This window comes from Erpetoichthys calabaricus, chromosome 14, assembly GCF_900747795.2.
Source record: "Erpetoichthys calabaricus chromosome 14, fErpCal1.3, whole genome shotgun sequence".
Lineage (NCBI taxonomy): Eukaryota > Metazoa > Chordata > Cladistia > Polypteriformes > Polypteridae > Erpetoichthys > Erpetoichthys calabaricus.
This window is the reverse complement of record NC_041407.2, coordinates 73,924,207-73,924,454: the sequence shown is the minus strand read 5'-3', so window position 1 is coordinate 73,924,454 and position 248 is coordinate 73,924,207.

Sequence of the window (248 nt, the reverse complement as noted above, 5' to 3'; positions counted from 1 at the left end):
TGTGGATAATGGCTCTCACTGTGGTTCGCTGGAGTCCCAAAGCTTTAGAAATGGCTTTATAACCTTTACCAGACTGATAGATCTCAATTACTTCTGTTCTCATTTGTTCCTGAATTTCTTTGGATCTTGGCATGATGTCTAGCTTTTGAGGTGCTTTTGGTCTACTTCTCTGTGTCAGGCAGCTCCTATTTAAGTGATTTCTTGATTGAAACAGGTGTGGCAGTAATCAGGCCTGGGGGTGGCTACAG